The sequence below is a fragment of the Chiloscyllium plagiosum genome, unplaced genomic scaffold, assembly GCF_037043375.1.
Source record: "Chiloscyllium plagiosum isolate Xiang-an unplaced genomic scaffold, Cpla_swu_hap1 HiC_scaffold_9, whole genome shotgun sequence".
NCBI lineage: Eukaryota > Metazoa > Chordata > Chondrichthyes > Orectolobiformes > Hemiscylliidae > Chiloscyllium > Chiloscyllium plagiosum.
This window is the reverse complement of record NW_028270147.1, coordinates 18,419,243-18,437,856: the sequence shown is the minus strand read 5'-3', so window position 1 is coordinate 18,437,856 and position 18,614 is coordinate 18,419,243.

Here is an 18,614-nt window from a genome sequence, read left to right as displayed (position 1 = left end):
AATGTATATGGAGGTTGATGGGGTGGAAGGTGAGGACCAGGAGGGTTCTGTCCTTGTTGCATTGGGTGGGGTGGGATTCAAGGGCGGAGGTGCAGGAAGTGGAGGAGCTGCGCTGGAGGGCATTGTCGATGACATGGGAGGGGAAATTGCGGTCTTTAAAGAAGGAGGCCACATGGGATGTTCTATGGTGGAATTGGTCCTCCTGGGAGCAGATGCGGCGAAGGCGGATGAATAGATAATAAGGGATGGCATTTTTACAGGAGGTAGGGTAGGAGGAGGTGTAATCGACGTAGCTGTGGGAGTCGGTGGGTTTGTAGTAAATGTCTGTGTCCAGTTAGTCACCAGAAATAGAGATGGAGAGATCCAGGAAGAGGAGGGAGGTGTCCCAGATGGTCCAGGTGAATTTGAGGTTGGCTTGGAAGGAGTTTGTAAAGTTAATGAACTGCTCAACCTCCCCGTGGGAGCACAAGGTGGCGTCGATACAATCATCAATGTAGAGGAGGAAAAGGTGGGGAATGCTGCCGGTGTCGCTGTGGAAGATGGACTGTTCCACGTACCTAGCAAAGAGGTATGGGTACAGCAGCCTCAATAAGTTGAATGGCCTACTCCTACTCCTATATTCCAATTAGCTGGGCTTCAGTTTTACTGATCCAGTGACTTTAACACCACTGCCTCATCTCCCACTAAATAGTTGCACATCTACTGACTCGCTCTAAACAAGGAGGTTCCCCAGAGTCTTATTAAGTTCTGAGGTCCATCTGTTACACTTTAATTTCCTACCATTCATGCTAGCATCCATTTCATGTTTAAGCATTAAACTCCAAGGAAAATCTTGACTTGCTTTGTATTATACCTTTTCTATTGCTGGTCTCCAATTCCCATCTGGATACACCCTTCATTGACCACAGTACAGCACGTTAAATAGATCTTGAGGAAACAATTGGGGTTACACTAATCTCTTATACATTGTGTGAAGCTTAGAATAATCTTTCAGTCATTATCACCCAAGATTGAACAAAATAATTAAACAGGAGATCAGTTAGTACATCGTAAAATGAAAATATTGTTATTTAATTTTATTGTCTATAAAATATCTGCATTATACTAATGTGGGGAGGGGCTGGTCTTGGGAGAAATGGCAATTCTCAGGTTCCTATTTATTCAGCATTCCTCTCAAACATCAGCACTTCACATCCTTCCACATTAAAACCTGAGTAGGCATTTCTCCATTAAATATCTAATGAGTTGCATTAGGCAATAAAACATTGATGCACAATCCAAATTTCAGCAGCGGCTGCATCCCTCTACAAGTTGAGCTCAAAGTCATCAGAATAACGTACGGTAATTAAACTTTTATCAAACCTTGAACCGTGACCTAAAATTGATCTAAAGTCTGCTGTAAACCTGAGTGGGCCTGTGGTGATTTTTCACACAACCTCTTACACCCTTGGGAGCTGCCATTGTAGTGCACAGGTACACCCTGACAATGCTGGGAGTATTACTCCAGCTGCATGAGACTTTGAGGTTCAGCTGCTGTCCAAGTAAATTTGCAGCCTCTAAAATGCACAAAGGCTGTGGGAGCTGGGGAACTAGCCATTCTGTTGAGTCTGTTTCTATTCTTTCCTTTTAGATATTTCTATTCCCAGCTTCTGAATATTTTCAGAATCCTTAACTGAACACCACCTTACAAGTGTAAATCTGAAGTAAATGATTCACTTTAGAGTGGGAACTGAATGTAATATCTTTAGGTTTGCAATGCTGGGTAAGAGGGTGAACAGTGGGGATCATAAATGCTTAATGATTTAAGCAGGATAAAGCAGTGGGAAAATGCATGAAAGGTGAAGTATAATGTGGATAAATGAGATGTCATCCTTTCTGGTAAAAAAAAAAGCAGGCAGCTTATTATCTGAATGGCGATAGATTAGAAAAGAGGGAGATGCAACCAACCAGGAGACCCATGTGTCCTTGCATACCACTTGCTGAAAGTAAGGGTGAAGGTATAGCAGGCAGTGAAGAAGGTACATTGGCTTTATGGTGAGTGGATTTGACTAAAAGGTAAAGTCACTATAGTTCCTAAGGCCATAGGACTACTCTCTCAGTAGAGAGAGAGAGACGACTGGTGGTGTTTTAACCTGAGAGTTACAACCTCTCAGGCGAGAGGCGAGGTTGAGAAGGAGAGTCCTTCATGGTAACCTCCACTGGTGTGGGAATTGAAGCCATACCCGTTGGTGTTACTCTGCAATGCAAGCCAGCCATCCAGGCAGTCCCTTCAGTTGTACTCAGAGTCTAATCGACGGATCTGCTAATGGGTCAAGCTAATCATCAGATCATAGCAGCAACATCTACCACCTGCGCAGTGGGTCTTCAGAGAAATGTTGCTGCCTTCTGATTGGCTAGTAGTTCTTGGCAGGAGGCTGGGGTCCTTGAAAAGGTCGTCAGCAGCTCCTGCCCAGAGAAGTGCCAGAGTGGTATTTAACACAGCAGCCCTTCCCCAACGGAGACAGCTTGGGGTTCTGGCTGGCTCTCTAGCTCTCGTCTCGATCAAACACTGCCCCCCACCCCACCCCCCCACTGTTTATCACACCTCCATCTTAATCATGATTTTATATTTTTATCTCTGTAATCCAAAATCCAAGTCATTTGTGTACAGAATATATATTTTTAAAAAACGTGATCCGAACTCTGACCCTTGAGGAACATCCTCCAATCTGAGAAACAGCATTTACTATCCCTCAGTTTTTCCATTAACCTGCCTTTTGTGTGTTACTTTGTCAAAAACTTTCTTAAAACCTATAACATACATCGTATTCTCTTTACCAACTTCATCACAGGTTTGATTTGATAAGTAAAACACAATCTGCCTTTTACAAATGCCGTGCTGGCTCTCCTCACTTAACCAAATTCCACCTTTCCAAATGCACGTTAATAACCTGGGGCTATTGTTTTGAAAAGCTTGCCCACCGCCAGTGGAATGTATTTCTGTTTGTTTTTTTTTGTGTGTTAACTTGTGCCATTCTAGCCTCATATTCTCTCTTTGCCAGTCTTATAATCCTCTTCACTTCGCTTCTCAACTTCTTGTATGTCCTGATTCTCACTTGAAGAATACTCCTTTTTTTTCTAGTTTATCATATTCTCTGTCTCTCTTCACATCCAAGGGCTCTCAACTCTGGTTCCTCAGTCTTTCCCTCTTGTTGGACTCTTCCTTGATGGCACTTATACCAATGGGAAGGACAAGAGCATTGAAATGCATTGCCATCTCCAGGTTCTCCTCCAAGGCTTACACCATCCTGACTTGAAAATATATCCTGTATCATAGCATTTTGGCTACAACCACGTTACAGAGTCATACAGCACGGAAATAGACCTTTCAGCCCAACCAGTCCATGCTGAACATAATCCCAAACTACACTAGTCCCACCTGCCTGCTCCTGGCCCACATCCCTCCAAACTTTTTCTGTTCATGTATCCATCCAAATGTACCCACATCCATCATTTACTCAGGAGGTTTATTCCACACACAAACCACCCTCTATGTAAAAAAAATGCCCCCATGTCTTTCTCCTCTCACCTTAAAAATGTGCCCCCTGGTCTTGATATCTCCCATCCCAGGGAAAGGACAACTACCATTAACTCTATCTAAACCCCTCTTTATTTTATAAGCTTCTATCAGGTCACCTTTCAGTCTCCTACGCTCCAGTGAAAAATGTTCCAGCCTATCCAGTCTTTCTTTATAATTCAAACCTTCCATACTCAGCAGCATGCTGGTAAATCTCTTTTGAACTCTCTCCAGCTTTCCTATAACTGTGCAACCAGAATTGAACACAGAGGAGAAAGTGAGGTCTGCAGATGCTGGAGATCAAAGTTGAAACTTTATTGCTGGAACAGCACAGCAGGTCAGGCAGCATCCAGGGAACAGGAGATTCGACGTTTCGGGCACAGGCCCTTCTTCAGGAACGAGCAGAGAGTGTTCAGCAGGAGAAGATAAAAGGTAGGGAGGAGGGACTTGGAGGAGGGGCGTTGGAAATGTGATAGGTGGAAAGAGGTCAAGGTGAGGGTGATAGGTCGGAGTAGGATGGAGGCGGAGAGGTCAAGAAGAAGACTGCAGGTCAGGAAGGCGGTGCCGGGCTGGAGGGATTCGGCTGAGACAAGGTGGGGGGAGGGGGGATGAAGAAACTGGTGAAGTCCAAGTTCATCCCCTGTGGTTGGAGGGTTCCCAGTCGGAAGATAAGACGCTCCTCCTCCGACCATCGCGTTGTTGTGGTTTGGCGGTGGATGAGTCCAATGACCTGCATATCCTCGGTGGAGTGGGAGGGGGAGTTGAAATGCTGTGCTACAGGGTGGTTGGGTTGGTTCGTCCGGGTGGCCCAGAGGTGCTCTCTGAATCGCTCCGCAAGTAGGCGGCCTGTCTCCCCAATATAGAGGAGGCCACACCGGCTGCAGCGGATGCAGTAGATGATGTGGGTGGAGGTGCAGGTGAATCTGTGGCGGATATGGAAGTTTCCTTTAATCTGTGGCGGATATGGAAAATTGAACACAGTATTCCAAAAGAGGCCTCACCAATGTCCTGTATAATCTCAACATGACTTCCCAACTCCTGTACTCAAAGGACTGAGCAATGAAGGTAAGTGTGCCAAATGCCTTTTTAACCACCCTGTCTATATGTCATGATTTGGAGATGCCGGTGTTGGACTGGGGTGTACAAAGTTAAAAAAATCACACAACACCAGGTTATAGTCCAACAGGTTTATTTGGAAGCACTAGCTTTTTGAACACTGCCCCTTCATCAACCACCTGATGAAGGAGAAGCGCTCCGAAAGCTAGTGTGCTTCCAAATAAACCTGTTGGACTATAACCTGGTGTTGTGTGATTTTTAACTGTCTATATGTGACATCAGAAGCACTGTTACCACCACTAGCATGAAGGATAGTTGAACAAACCAGCAATTCTCACATCCCCTGAACAAGTAAACAACATTTTTAGACAATCAGTTCCCCAGACCTATAAAAGACCAGCACTCTAATTCATTCATGTTGGTGGAAAATATAACCATTAGCAATTGTGCTATTTGCAAGTCCAAATGAAGGCAGTAAAGTAATCACCTTTATAATCCCCTTCAACTCAGTACTCAAGGTACCTCTGAGGGAATCTGCTTCCATAAGAAAACTGGAACGAAAGCAATTATTCCATGTAATGGTCTCAGCCATTTTTCTCGTGTTGCAAAAGCAGAGCTTGTAACTGGTTTGAGAGTCCTAATCCACTGACTGCATCAAATAACCAAACCGTGCCCTTCCATTTTCCATCAATTTCTTTCTGTGCTGCTTTGACATTTTTCACTTAAAACCACCTTCAGCCACATCAAAGCACTTTGAGGGAGTTTCACAGGGAAAGGTAATTTTCAGAAGTAGTTACTCGATTCCGTTTTCATTGTTTTCTTCCTTTTTCTAAGCAGCCCTAATGTCATTCATGGACACACTGTGTCAATACATCAGTGGCGGCTAAGTCATTTGTGCAAAGTGAGTTTACAGAAAGCATGGCTGTGGGCGATGTGATTGCTACACAGACTAGACCAAAGAATGCAATTTGACTTGGAACTTCTATCTAATTTCTGTCGATTTATTCCTCTAGAACAATGGTCCTGAATACGGACTCATGATTTTATGGAACCTAACACTCACTCTCTGATGGAGTCTAATTTAACATGAGGCTACATTGGTCTCATATAATAGTGCCATTCGAAAATGTTTCTTCAAGGACATCAGCAATTGTAAGAGGCAATTTACTATCCATCAACTCACAATACAGGTAAAGGCCACATTGATAAAACCTACGTCCATCTGCTATTATATGCCATTTTTGTAAGTGGATGAAGAAGGGATTGGGAAATGTCCAGACCTATGACATAGTTATTTCAAGCCAGCTGTAATTTTATAAGAAAAGGAATGTTAAGTAATAGGCAGGCGATGGGCAACTTGTGTCAGAATAGTTTGTCACTTCCCAGTTAATTATCTGTCTCCAGCGTGCAACTAAAAGCACAAAGCAACAAAATCTGTGATTTTAAAAATGCAATTGAAGGAAAGCTAAGTATAGATATCTAAATGCACTTTTCTATACACATAGTCCTTCTGCTTTTTAATGTACACATTTTTTTTTTAATTTTCCTCCCAATGCCAGACGAGACTTGAAACCGCAGAGAGCTGTGCCTTCTCAGATCCCACAGCAGTATTCAAGGAACGGTATGGGAGCTTTTCCCAATATTCTGCTTAATGCTTCTCCCTAACTGAAACACCCCAAAAGCGGATTACCCACTTGTCGTCACACACTTCTGTTTGTGGGAGCTTCCTGCGCACAAGTTAGCTTCTGCATTTTCGTACCTGGCAGCAGTGATTGTACTTCTGATAAACTTCATTGGTTGTGAAATGTTTTGTTCCAAGACTATGAAAGGTGCTATACAAATGCAAATGTTCCCCTTTAATTTTAGGAATTTGTCATTCGAGAAGTAAACATTGGGTTTAATGAACTGAAGGAACTATATTTGGCTGCTTATTTATAAGCTTTCAAACAACTTCCAAATAAATAAACATGTTGATTTAAACCGACACCCACTTGCTGCATTGAAACTAGTGGCAAAAATCTGACCTCGTGAAGCATTTATTGGATTTATCCTGTGCGTGTGCCTGGTATAGTTTCCCTGCTTGATCTCAGTTTAAATCTCTAGGGAGTTTGTTTGGCTTAAGATTTTAAAGTCTGGACCAAATTACCCTCGAAGATGTCAAAATCTTGTTCCTAATTTCTACCTTTCCTACATCCAAATATCTGGGAGAAAGATAAAGCTGAGGTTGTACTCAGAAAATTACATTTTTCACCACTTGTACAAAAGGGAATGGTAATATGGTAGACATTGTCTCCATGTATTCCTGCCTACTGTGATATCATTATATAGAATACTCCAACATACCTTGCATTTGATCTATTTTTCTTTTTCCATTCCTTTGTTGGTTCTTGAGAGCCACGTTTAAGGTCATTTTCTACTACCTGGTCATTTATGGAACCCAATTTTATTCACAAGAATGAGGAGAATCAAGCAGTGTAAACTAAAAGACATAATTCTAAAGGGGGTACAGATGCTGAGAAACCTGACAGTGGCAGGGAAAGTTGGGGAAGTGGTTAATAAAACCATAAGATGTAGGGTCAGAAATAGGCCATTCAGCCCCTCTAGCCTGATCTACCATTCAATGAGATCATGGCTCATCTGACAATCCTTAGCTCTATTTAAACTGTCTTTTCCAAATCACCCTTGATTCCCTTCCTGATTAAAAATCTATCCATCTCAGCCTTTAACGAACATAATGAACCAACTTCTATAGCTTTCTGTGGTAAAGAGTTCCACAGATTTATTACTCCCTGAGAGAGGAAATTCCTCCTCATCTCTGTCCTAACTGGACAACTCCTTACTCTGAGAGAATACCCTTTGTCCTTAGACTCACCCACAAGGGGAAATCTTCTTTTACGTGCAGTTCTGGAATCATCATTATAGGAGAGATGTGATTGTAGTGAAGAGGACACAGAGGAGATTTACCAGGATGTTGCCTGGGCTCTAGAGTTTTAGATAGGAAGCAAGATTGGATAGACTGGGGTTGTTTTCCTTTGACCAGAGGAGACTGAGGAGGGGACATGTTTGAGATATATAAAATTATGGAGGGTATAGATAAGGTAGGGGGAAAAGTGTTTTTTTCCCTTGACGAGGAATCAGTGACCTGGAGTATAGATTTAAAAGGCAGAAGGTTAAGCGGGGAATTGAGGAAAAACCTTTCCACCCAGAGGGTGGGAATCTGGAACTCACTGCCTGTAAGGGTGGTAAACATAGAAACCCTCCTAACATTGAAGAAGCATTTGGATGCACAGTTGGGGTGCCAAGGCATACAAGGCTATATGCCAAGTGCTGGAAACTGGGATGAGAATAGCTAGGTGACTGGTGCTGATTTGATGTTCCAAAGGGCCTTTTACTATACCATAGCTCTCATGACTCTATGACCCTGTCAAATCCCCGAAGAATCTTTCATTCAGATCCCTCTAATTTCTCTGATAAAGATTTATAAAACACTGATTCAGTCCCAACTAAGGTGTGGCATCCAATATTGATGTTTGGAAGAATGCGTAGGCATTGAAGATGGTGCAGAAAAGATTCATACAAGTTGTTATTTTTAATAATTGGATGTAGATGTAACTGGCTAGGTGAGCATTTATTACCCATCACTAATTGCCCACATGGCAAATGAGAGTCAACCACATCACTGTGGGTCTGGAGTCACATGTGGGCCAGACCAGGTAAGAGAGGCAGATTCCTTCCCTGAAGGACATTATTGGTCTAGTGAATTAGTACATTCATCTTGAAAATTGACAATGTGATCAAAGATCATCTTTAGATTCCAGATTTTGCTTTTGAAAATTGAATACAAATTTTACCATAGAGAGATTCGAACATAGGTCCCCAAACATTACCTAGGTCTGTTGGATCAAGAAACATTGTTGGGCCATCATCTCTCTGAAATGGTTCTGAAGACGAAGTTCTTCAAGTACAAGGAAAGAGTGGAGAATCAGGGTTTATCCCCTTCAGTTTGGGATGTCACGTTGAGAGTATGTAGGACATTGCTGAGGCCTCTTTTGGAGTACTGTATGCAGTTCTGGTCACTCTGTTATAGAAAGACTAATATTAAACTGGACAAAGTTCAGCAAAGATTTACTAGGATGTTGCCCGGAAGGGAAGGTTTGAGATATAAAAGCAGAATGGAAAGACTGAGACATTTTTCACTGGAGTGTAGTCGGTTGAGGGGTGACCCGATTGATGTTTATTAAAATCACAAGGGTTTTTTCCCAAAAGTGAGGGAGTTCAAAACTAGGGGGCGTATTTTTAAAGTGAGAAGAAAAAGATTTAAAAGGGACCTGAGGGATAACGTTTTTTTACACGGAGCATGGTTCGTGTGGAGAGTGGGCTGCCTAAGGAAGTGGTGGATGCAGGTACATTTGCAACATTTAAAAGACATTTGGATAAGTACATGAATAAGAAAGGTTTGAAGGGATATGGGTGAAAAGCAGGCAGGTGGAACTAGTTTAGTTTGGAACATGGGACTGGTTGGACCGAACCATCTGTTTCCATGCTGTATGGCTCCATGACTCTATAAGTTTGAGAGGACATTTGACAAAGGTGGTCGAAATCCTGAGGTGGTTGGACAGAATGAGACAGAGAGAAACTGTTCCTGTTGGTGGAATGATATTGAAGCAGAGAACATGCACATTAAAGTGGTTGGCATGAACAAAACAAAAGGGGGCCTGTGGACAATTCTTTTTAAAACAGCGAGTAGCTCGGGACTACAATGAATTGTCCAAGAGTGTACTGCTGACTGGTTCATCTATGGTACACAGAAATGGAACTGCATCATTATTCAAAAGGAAACTACCTGCTGGGCAATGGAAAAAAGGCAGGGACTGGACTTGACGAGTTTAATTTACAGAGAGCTAGCACAGGCATGATTGGCCGAATAGTCCCTCTGTCTGTGCTATCACCATTATAGGATTTTATGAACCTGATGTCCCAACCAACACTGGGTGGCACGGTGGCTCAGTGGTCAGCACTGCTACCTCACAGCGCCAGGAACCCAGATTTGATGCCAGCCTCAGGTGACTGTCTGTGTGAAGTTTGCACATTCTCCCCGTGTCTGCGTAGGTTTCCTTTGGATGCTCCGGTTTCCTCCCACAGTCAAAAGATGTGCAGGTCAGGTGAATTGGCCATGTTAAATTGCCCATAGTGTTCAGGGATGTGTCGACTAGCTAAGTTAGTCAGGGGTAAATGTAGAGTGAAAGGGGTAGGGGAATGGGTCTGGGTGGGTTACTCTTCAGAGGATCAGTATGGACTTGTTGGTCCGAAGGGTCTGTTTCCACACTGCAAGGATTCTATGATTTTATGAACCTTAGAGCATGAGGGAGATCTGGACAAAGAAAGCCATTTGGTAAAAACAATGACTGCAGATGCTGGAAACCAGATTCTGGATTAGTGGTTCTGGAAGAGCACAGCAGTTCGGGCAGCATCCAAGGAGCTTCAAAAGCAACGTTTCGGGCAAAAGCCCTTCATCAGGAATAAAGGCAGTGAGCCTGGAGCATGGAGAGTTAAGCTAGAGGACCGCCAGGGATATATTTCCCTCCCCACCCCTTTCCGCCTTCCGCAAAGACCGTTCCCTCCGTGACTACCTGGTCAGGTCCACGCCCCCGTACAACCCACCCTCCCATCCTGGCACCTTCCCCTGCCACCGCAGGAACTGTAAAACCTGCGCCCACACCTCCTCCCTCACCTCCATCCAAGGCCCTAAAGGAGCCTTCCACATCCATCAAAGTTTTACCTGCACATACACTAATATCATCTATTGTATCTGTTGTTCCCGATGCGGTCTCCTCTACATTGGGGAGACTGGATGCCTCCTAGCAGAGCGCTTTAGGGAACATCTCCGGGACACTCGCACCAATCAACCACACCGCCCCGTGGCCCAACATTTCAACTCCCCCTCCCACTCTGCCGAGGACATGGAGGTCCTGGGCCTCCTTCACTGCCGCTCTCTCACCACCAGACGCCTGGAGGAAGAACGCCTCATCTTCCGCCTCGGAACACTTCAACCCCAGGGCATCAATGTGGACTTCAACAGTTTCCTCATTTTCCCTTCCCCCACCTCACCCAAGTTCTAAACTTGCAGCTCAGCACTGTCCCCATGACTTGTCCGAACTTGTCCTATCTGCCTATCTCCTTTTCCACCTATCCACTCCACCCTCTCCTCCCTGACCTATCACCTTCATCCCCTCCCCCACTCACCCATTGTACTCTATGCTACTTTCTCCCCACCCTCACCCTCCTCTAGCTTATCTCTCCTCACTCCAGGCTCACTGCCTTTATTCCTGATGAAGGGCTTTTGCCCGAAACGTCGATTTCGAAGCTCCTTGGATGCTGCCTGAACTGCTGTGCTCTTCCAGCACCACTAATCCAGAAAGAAGGCCATTTACCTATTCCTGTTTTACTTTTCCAGAAAGAGAGACAGAGATACTCAACTGCAAAAACCGGAATTTTATGCTGGTTGTTGATAAGCTTGAATTCAGATCAGGACAGGTATCAGTCGGGGATAAAAACAATGTCCGTCTGTACATGGAATAAATTCTGCTTGGGCTCGGCGTACATTTAAAATAATGTTCACAACATTAATGTGATTACAGTAGATAATACCTTGATAGGATGAACACAGTATGGAAAGTGATAATAAGATGCAAGTTAACCACTCACCTAATGCTGTGAAGCAGGGAGAAGATGACAATGATCCCATAAGCAGGGACGTCTGATTTATTAGGGCAGTCCCAAGCCATAGCCAAAGCTTCTATTTGTACCAGTTGTCTTCATTTAAGTGATGACATCTATTTGTCCGCAGTGTATAAAGCAATAAATTACTCTCCCACTGAAAAACATGAATGTCACAGGCCAAAGCTTTAAATCAAAGCACAGGAGTGTTTTATTTCCAAGGACAAATGGCAGTTATCACTGTTCTACAGCGTCCAAGAGAATCTAGTGCAACAAATCATGAGACAGTAGCTGAAAGAATGCAATCAATATATACTGATTATTATATTTTCTTCATTCCATCGTTATGATTATAAGCGTCATATAAGGTTATGATTCTTATGATTATAAGAATCGGAGTGCTATCTGAAAGCTCTCCTTTATAATTCACTAACATGTATTTTTGGCTTAAAAAGGCTTCTCTGCCTTATTTTAAACATTTTAACCCTTCACCTACCTTTCCTTTCACGTATCATATGATCATGGGACATAGTTGTCTATTCCACAAGTCACAATCCTTGCATCCATTTGCCAGACTCTCCCTGGCAAATTTGTCGTTCTATCTCTCCATTGCAAATGGAGTACAATTAATAGCAGAGTAGTGTTTCCCTCCTTCCTCCCTCCTCTTGAACAAAGTAAGAGAGGCGATTAGAAATTGGGTTGTGGCTGAAGAAACGCAGATCCTCAGCAGTGAGTGGAAATGCTATTTTTGAGGTCAAAGTGCAGGCTTTCCTTCACTGAGGGAGGTTCAGTCGATTTAAGGTACGGCAAGATAATCTGATAGCTACTAGAGAGGTAGTAATGGCAGTCAGTGGATTGGTATGCCTCTTCTGTGAGATGTGTGGGAGATCAAATAGAAGTTTCCCTGAAATGATGTCTGTAGCAAGTGTGTCAGTAGGACGTGCATAGGTCATTTGGAGCAGCAGTGGGACTCACTGAGCCGCGCATGGGAGGCAGAAAGCTTTATCGTTCGGAGTTTCGGAGATCTGCTCACATCAGAGGTTCAGCCAAATAGATGGACTACTGCCAGGAAGGACAAGTAGGCAGTGCAGGTATCCCCTGTGCCTTTTCCCCTCTCAAACAAAGTATAGCATTTTGAATACTGTTGGGGGGGGGGGGGGGGCGGGTGGTGGTAGAATGGCCTCTTAGAGGAAGGCAGCAGCAGCAGCTCGATCAGTGGCACCATAATGGGCTTTGTTGCACACAGCAGGGAGGGTTGAAGTGTAAGTGAGTGGTAGTGATTGTAAGGGGGAGAGAATGGCATTTCTGTGGTTCTGAGCGAGACTCCAGGGTGATGTGTTGCCTCTCTAGAGCCAGGGTCAAGGACGCTTCTGAGTGGGCAATGAACATTCTGAAAGGGAAGAGTGAGCAGCCAGAGGTCATGATCCATATTGGCATTAATTCCATAGGCAGGAAGAGTGATGGGATCCTGCAAAGAGAATGTGTGGAGTTTGGTAGAAATTTCAAAAGCAGGATCACTGGAGTTGTAACCTTGTGATTACTCCCTCTGCCATAAGCCAGTGAGGACAGAAACAGAAATGAAATACAATTGAATGTGTGGCGAAAGAGCTAGTGTAGTAGGGAGGCTTCAGATATCTGGATCTTTAGGATCTCTTCCAAGGTTGGAGGGACCTGTACAAGAAGGGCAGATTGGACCCTAAACTGGAGGGGCACCAATATCCTGGAAGGGACGTTTGTCAGTGCCACTCAAGAAGGTTTAAATGAGTGTGCCAGGGGATAGGAATCAGACCAGTAGATCAGCATGTGGAGTGATTGAGGAGAAAGTAGAGGTTATGTCAAGTAAGTCAAATAGGAAGAATAGGGAGGGAAAGGTTAATGAACATGGTGGGACAGGAGATCTGAAGTGTATTTATATTAATGAAAACAGTGAAACAGATAAGGCAGAAGAGCTTAGAGTCTGCATTAATACATGGAACTAAGATGCTGTAGCCATTATGGGAACTTGGTTGAGAAAGGGGCATGTCTGGCAGCTGAATGTACCAGTGTTTCGATGTTTCAGGTGAGATAGAGATGTAAAAGGGGTGAAGGAGTCATGTTACTGATTAAGGAGAATGTCACAGCTGTACTGAAAATGGACAGCTTGGTGGACTCATCCAATGAGACCATATGGGTAGACCTCAGGAATAAGCAAGGTCCAACCACTATGATGGGCTTATATGATAGACCTCCCAACAGTCAGTGAGAGATAGAGGGACAGATATGTAGGCAGTTCATCAAAAGATGAAAAAATAACAGGGTTTTTGTAATGGGTGATTTTAATTTCCCCAATGTTGACTGGGCCTCCCTTAGTGCCAGAGACTTAGATGGGGCAGAATTTGTTAGTGCATCCAGGAGAGTTTCTTGAAACAATATATAGATACTCCAACTAAGGAAGGGGCTGTTCTAGACCTTGAATTGAGGACTAAGCCTGGTCCGATGATCAAAGTTTCATTGGACGAGCATTTTGAGAACAGTGATCGTAATTCTATAAGTTTTAAGATATTTACGGATAAACATAAGACTGATCCTCAGGTAAAAGTACTAAATTGGGAGACAGTAAATTACAACAGTATTAGGCAGGATCTGAAGAATTAGATTAGGGGTGGCTGTTTGAGGGCAAATCCACATCTGGCATGTGGGAATCTTTCAGGACCAGCATGTTCCAGTGAGGTTGAAAGATAAGGATGGCAAGATTCGGGAACCCTGGATGACAAGAAGGTCCCAGCACTGATTCTTGCGGCACACCACTGGTCACAATTTCTCTGCCCAACTTTCTAACCGATTGGATACTGCTGTGCCCTGTGACAATCTTCCTCACTATCCACAACTCTACCATTTTTTGTGTTGTCTGCAAACATACAAATCAAACCACCTGCATTTTCAGCCAACACATTTATATATAGTACAAACAAGAGAGGTCCCAGCACTGATTCTTGCGGCACACCACTGGTCACAGTCAGAAAAATCACCCTTCCACAACTACTCTCTGCCTTCTATGACTGAGCCAAGTTTGTAACCAACTTACCAACTCACATAGATCCCATGTGACTTAATCTTTTGGACCAGACCACTTTTCGGTCAAAAAGAAAAAGGAAGCATATACGAAACTGAAATCAGACTGGGCTCTTGAGGATTATAAGGGAAGCAGGAAAGAACTTAAACAAAAAACTAGGAGGGCTAAAATGGACCATGACATTTCTTTGCTTAAAAATGTGTTGCTGGAAAAGCGCAGCAGGTCAGGCAGCATCAAAGGAGAAGGAGAATCGATGTTTCGGGCATAAGCCCTTCTTTGACAAGTAGGATTAAGGAGCATCTCAATGCATTTGATATGTGTATTAGGAGTAAGAGGGTCACGAAGAAAAAGGTAAGACCACTCAAGGGCAAAGAAAGGAATTTTTCAAGGAGCCATAAGAAGTGGGTGAGGTCCTTGATGAGTACTTTACATTGGTATTCACTAAGGAGAAGGACATGATGATGGTAAGATTAAGGAGGGCTATGTGTATATTTTGGGTCATGTCAATATTAAGAAGCAGGGGAGCTGGGTTAAAAACATTAAGGTAGATAAGTCCCCAGGGACTGATGGGATCTGTCCCAGGATACTGAAAGAGGCAAGGAATGTGATTGCTAGGGTCGTGCCACAAGTGATGTCCCAGAAGACTGGGAATAGCAAATGTTGTTCCTTTTTTTAAAGAAAGGCAACAGGGATAATCCAGGAAATTATAGGCTGGTGAACCTTACATTGATGGTAGGGAAAACATTTGAGAAGATGTTTAAGGACAGGATTTGCTCGCATTTGGAAACAAAAATTGATTTATTAGAGCTTTGACTGGCGGATGTCTTTTTTCACAATTTTGATTGAATTTTTTCAGCAAGTGACAACGATGATTGATGAGGATAGAACATAGAACATTACAGCGCAGTCCAGGCCCTTCAGGGCTGACCTGTGAAACAAATCTGAAGTCAATCTAACCTACACTATGGTAGTGGATGTTGTCCACATGGACTTTACTAAAGCATTTACAATGGTTCTACCTGGTGGTCTGGTCCAGAAGATTAAGTCACATGGGATCTATGTGAGTTGGTAAGTTGGATACAAACTTGGCTCAGTCATAGAAGGCAGAGAGTAGTTGTGGAAGGGTGATTTTTCTGACTGTGACCAGTGGTGTGCCGCAAGAATCAGTGCTGGGACCTCTCTTGTTTGTACTATATATAAATGTGTTGGCTGAAAATGCAGGTGGTTTGATTTGTATGTTTGCAGACAACACAAAAAATGGTAGAGTTGTGGATAGTGAGGAAGATTGTCACAGGGCACAGCAGTATCCAATCGGTTAGAAAGTTGGGCAGAGAAATTGCAAATATGTTTAATTCAGACAAATGTGAGGTGATGCATTTTAGGAGGTCAAATGCAAGAGGAAAGTATTCAGATTTTTTTGAGTGGGAGCAGCGGCCGAGTTGAGGTGAACCCGGGAGACTACAGCTAAGGTAAGAGTTTTTTTCAAAATTACTTACCTGTAGCGGGCATCGGTGTTTTGTTTTCTCTCTCCTTCACAGAAAGAGCGGGAGCAGCAGAGGAAGTGACGGCAAGCAGAGGGGCAGCCGAGACCCGGAAGCAGTTAGTGTAAGCTTAGCTGGGTTAGTTTTTTCCCCCTTTAAAAGCGTGAAGGAGAGGAACCCGAGGCACTACACGGGTAGTGCCTCCCACCCGCCCTCCTCCTCTAACCTAATAATAACATCTGTTGTGGCAAGCAGGTAAGTGCTGAATTTTGCTTGTATTATTTAGACACAGTTTTTGTTTAAACAGTTAGCTTTAGAGGGATGGCAGTGAAGGCAGTGCAATGTTCCTCCTGCAACATGTATGAGGTGAGGGATGCCATCGACGTCCCTGCCGATTACACTTGCAGGAAGTGCACCCATCTCCAGCTCCTCCAAGACCGTGTTAGGGAACTGGAGCTGGAGTTGGATGAACTTCGGATCATTCGGGAGGCAGAGGGGGTCATAGATCAGAGTTATAGGGAAGTAGTAACTCCAAAGATGGCAGATAGATGGGTTACAGTGAGGGGGACAGGGAGGAAGCAGCCAGTGCAGGGACCTCCTGCGGCCATTCCCCTCAAGAACAAGTATACCGTTTTGGATACTTGTGGGGGGGATGACTTACCAGGGGTAAGTAACGGGGCTCAGGTCTCTGGCACGGAGCCTGTCCCCGTTACTCAGAAGGGAAGGGTGAAGAAGAGCAGAGCAGTAGTAATTGGGGACTCGATAGTTCGTGGCACAGATAGGCGGTTTTGTGGGAACGAGAGAGACTCACGTTTGGTATGTTGCCTCCCAGGTGCAAGGGTACGTGATGTCTCTGATCGTGTTTTCCGGGTCCTGGAGGGGGAGGGGGAGCAACCCGAAGTCGTGGTCCACATTGGCACCAACGACATAGGTAGGAGGAGTGCTGAGGATGTTAGACAGGCTTTCAGGGAGCTAGGTTGGAAGCTTGGAGTTAGAACAAACAGAGTTGTTGTCTCTGGTTTGTTACCCGTGCCACGTGATAGAGATTCGAGGAATAGGGAGAGAGAACAATTAAATGCGTGGCTTCAGGGATGGTGCAGGAGGGAGGGGTTCCAGTTTTTGGATAACTGGGGTTCTTTCTGGGGACGGTGGGACCTCTATAAACAGGATGGTCTACACCTGAACCTGAGGGGAACCAGTATCCTTGGGGGGAGGTTTGCTAGTGCTCTTGGGGGGGGTTTAAACTAACTCGGCAGGGGCATGGGAACCCAGATTGTAGCTTCAGGGTGCAGGGCCTGGAGTGTAGGGAGGTGAGGAACATGGCATCAATTTCCAAGGAGGGTGCCTGTAAACAGGGAAGTTGTTTGAAGTGTGTATACTTCAATGCAAGAAGTATACGAAATAAGGTAGGTGAACTTGCAGCGTGGGTTGGTACCTGGGACTTCGATGTTGTGGCTATTACGGAGACATGGCTAGAATAGGGACAGGATTGGCTGTTGCAGGTTCCGGGATTTAAATGTTTTAGTAGGTTTAGAGGTGGGGGTAAAAGAGGGGGAGGTGTGGCATTGCTTGTCAAAGACAGTATTACAGCGGTGGAAAGGACGATGGATGAGGACTTGCCATCTGAGGTAGTTTGGGCTGAGGTTAGGAATAGGAAAGGTGAGGTCACCCTGTTGGGAGTCTTTTACAGGCCTCCTAATAGTCCTAGAATCATTGAAGAAAGGATTGGGAAGGTGATTCAGGAGATGAGTGACAGTAATAGGGTGGTTGTTATGGGGGACTTTAACTTTCCTGATATTGATTGGGAAAGCTATAGCTCAAGTTCGTTAGATGGGTCAGTGTTTGTTCAATGTGTGCAGGAGAGTTTCCTGACACAATATGTAGACAGGCCAACAAGAGGTGAGGCCATACTGGATTTGGTTCTGGGTAACGAACCAGGCCAGGTGTTAGAATTAGAGGTAGGTGAGCACTTTGGGGATAGTGACCATAATTCGGTGATTTTTACACTCGTGATGGAGAGGGATAAGTGTGTACTACAGGGCAAGAATTATAGCTGGGGTAAGGGAAATTATGATGCGGTGAGGCATGACTTAGGATGTGTGGCTTGGAAAAGTAGACTCCAAGGCAAGAGTGTAAATGATATGTGGAACTTGTTCAAGGGGCAACTATTGAGTGTCCTTGATAATTATGTACCTGTCAGGCAGGTAGGAAAGGGTCGTGCGAGGGAGCCGTGGTTTAATAAGGAATTGGAATCCCTTGTTAAATGGAAGAGGGCGGCCTATCTCAAGATGAGACGTGAAGGTTCAATTGGGGCGATTGAGAGTTATAGGGTAGCCAGGAAGGACCTGAAGAGAGAGCTAAAAGCAGCAAGGAGGGGACACGAAAGGTCCTTAGTAGATAGGATTAGGGAAAACCCTAAGGCTTTCTATAGGTATGTTAGGAATAAAAGAATGACTAGGGTAGGAATAGGTCCAGTCAAGGATAGTAGGGGGAAGTTGCGTGTGGAGGCGGAAGAGATTGGGGAGACACTGAATGAATACTTTTCTTCAGTATTCACTCAGGAACAGGGCATTGTTGTCGATGAGAATACTGAGGCACAAATAAGTAGAATGGATGGCTTTGAGGTATGTAGAGAAGAGGTGTTGGAAATCCTGGAAAAGGTGAAAATAGATAAGTCCCCTGGGCCTGATGGCATTTATCCTAGGATTCTCTGGGAAGCAAGGGAGGAGATTGCAGAGCCATTGGCCTTGAT